Raw genomic sequence first — 3,042 nt, forward strand, 5'->3', positions numbered from 1 at the left:
CACGTGGCACCTCCAGTGGGCTCAGCACCTGTTCCCACAACAGCAAGTCCATACCTTCACCACTGTCTTCTCATCTGTCCTCTCTCTGAGGAATGGCCCACCTCCTGCTTCACAGAGAAAACAGAAGGCATCACAGAGGACACTGGTCACTGTCACCTGCACTCCAAGGCCAGCCCTCCACACATGCTGGGTGGCACTCACAATCAACACCCTCTCCTCCTGCATTCCCTGGTCTCCCTCTTCACCCAGTCATGGAAGGACACATGACCCAAGCTGGGCCAGAAAGCATCCTCTCTGGGACTTCCTCTATTGTCCCCAGCATTCATTGGTCCCAGCTACTTGGGAGGCTGAGGCAGGAGAATGGCATGAACCCGAGAGGCAGAGCTTGCAGTGAGCCGAAATGGCGCCACTGCACTCCAGCCTGGGCGACAGAGCGAGACTCCGTCTCAAAATAAATAGAAAGAAAGAGAGAGAGAGAGAGGGAGGGAGGGAGAGAGAGAGAGAGAGAGAAAGAAAGAAAGAAAAGAAAAGAAAGAGAGAGGATAGCTCTCTCTCTTCATAGCCTCTTCTCCCTTCCCATTTGAAATCCCCCTCCCAAGAGGTCATCGCTGTGAAGTCTGGTGGGCATTCATCCCTTTTCCTCGCAGCACGCTCAGGCTGCACGGGCAGTCTGCAGTTAACTGTCCATCACCAGTACCCACTCTGCGGGCTCCCAGGTGAGACGCCGGAACTACATTTCCCAGAGTCCCTATCATCCCATGGTTCCGGATTCAAGTTGGCCTGCCAAAGCTTCCTGCTCAATATCTGCAAGAAGGAAGGAGAGATGCCATTCTCCTCTGGAGGCTGCTCCCTCTAGGCATGTGGGAGACATGAGGTTCCAGCGGCCCGCCACAACCTTGTGTGAGATGGAGCACGGACCCTCCCTTTTTTTAGAGGCCTGTGGACCGTAAGCATGGAAATAAATCTTAAGTTCCTTCAGGGGAAATTCCAGGCGCCTAGCTAGCCCTGAGAAGTAAATAAATAACTTGTTAAACAAGAAGGTGATAGTAGCCTAAAACAACAGCTAAAGAAGTTGGAGTCCCAGAGATGTTTGCTTTCCCTATAGAAATTAAAGATAGTATCTTCACGTATGTCCCTGAGTTGTCTTTCAGAGGCTTGGACCCCCCAACTGAGGACCCCCCAAGCTGATCAGGGGCATGGCAGGTAGACCCCAGATAAGGGGGAAATGAAGACTAAACTTTATTGTCCTTTGTTCTAAGTTTTTTCCTGAAGGGCTTGGAGAAAGTCACTCCCCCCTAACCAGTTAACTCTACTGGCTTTACATTTTTAAACAAAGTTTCTCTTCCTTAGCCAATTGCAAACCAGAAGATGTTTAAATCTACCTATGACATGTAAGCCCCTAGCTTCAATATATCTCACCCTTTTCGGCCAAAATCAATGTGGAGCCTCCATGTATTGATTTATGATTTGCCTGTAGCTTCTGTTTTCCTGACATTTACCCCTGCCCTTAAAAACCTTACCTGCAAGCCATCAAGGAGTTAGAGACTTAAGCATAAGCTGACGATTTCCCTTGCTTGGCACCCTGCAGTAAATGCCTTCTTTTCTATCACTGCAAAAACGTCAGTGTGAGTATCTGGTTTTACTGCACTGGATGAGCAGGCCCCAGTTCACTTCTATAACCTGTGTGAACCTCTCACATTGGTCCTTGAGGCTGAGGTCACCAGCAGCAGCTTCCCTGACCTCCACTCTTTCAGCCTTTCCAATAACTCCCTACAGTAAAAGTCCCCTAAATGGAATACACAGAGGCTCTTCTGATATCCTGATCCAACTGTGATACAGAGATCTACCTTGCTCGTTTTAACAGCTGAATAGTATCCCAGTGCCTAACTGTCTTATAATGAATTTAACTTCTCCCTTAATGATGGACACTTGGGTTTTTCTAGCAATTTACTAACACAATTAATGTCAGGATGAACTTTCTTTCTTGCACGCACATACACACATACAAGTTCTTTATTTGCCACCCTCAAGCACATGACTGCTGAATTGTGCTTTAAAGAACTTTCCATCACACCACGAACATGTCACATTGTTAGGTTCCTGTGATCACTATGAGGAAGTGGAGGGGGAGGGGACCATGGAGGCTGTAATGTCTAGACTCTTTCTTCCCTGTCTTCAGTTCACCAAATGTAGTTCAACTGTGGACAAAGGGGCTCTTTGAAGCGTCCTCTAAATGTTTAAAATTTTGTTTTTAGAGATAGGATCTTGTTTTGTTGCCCAAGCTGGTCTTGAACTCCTAGCATCAAGCATTCCTCCCATTTCATCCTCCCAAAGTGCTGAGATTACAGGCATGAGCCACCACACCAGGCCTATATTTATTTATTTATTAGTTTTTTGAAATACAGTCTCTGTCTGTCGCCCAGGCTGGAGTACAGTGGCACAATCTCAGCTCACTGCAACCTCCTTCTCCCAGGTTCAAGCCATTCTCCTGCCTCAACCTCCCGAGTAGCTGGGACTATAGGTGTATGCCACCACGCCCGGCTAATTTTTGTACTCTTAGTAGAGACCGGGTTTTGCCATGTTGGCCAGGCTGGTCCTGAACTCCTGACCTCAAGTGATCTGCCTGCCTTGGCCTCCTAAAGTGCTGACATTACCGGCGTGAGGGATTACTGGTGTGAGCCACCATGCCCTGCCCCTAAATTTATTTTTTAATTGTCAAGTTGTTACCAGCAGTGAATCCATACAGGTCTGCAACAACCTCAGTTCTTGCCTCCTCAGAAGAAGGAATTCGACCAAGGGGGCATAAGGTAGAGTGAGAGACCAAGGCAAGTTTTACAACAGTAGTGAAAGTTTATTAAAAAGTTTTATGGCGGGAATGAAAGAAAGTGAAGTACACTTGGAAGAGGGCCAAGCGGACAACTTGAGAGAGTCAAGTGTGCTGTTTGACCTTTGACTTGGGGTTTTATATGTTGGTATGCTTCTGGGGGTTGCATCTCTTCTCCCCTGATCCTTCCCTTAGGTTGGGCTGTCCGCATGCGTGGT

The sequence above is a fragment of the Pan troglodytes genome, chromosome 6 (assembly GCF_028858775.2).
Source record: "Pan troglodytes isolate AG18354 chromosome 6, NHGRI_mPanTro3-v2.0_pri, whole genome shotgun sequence".
Classification (NCBI taxonomy): domain Eukaryota; kingdom Metazoa; phylum Chordata; class Mammalia; order Primates; family Hominidae; genus Pan; species Pan troglodytes.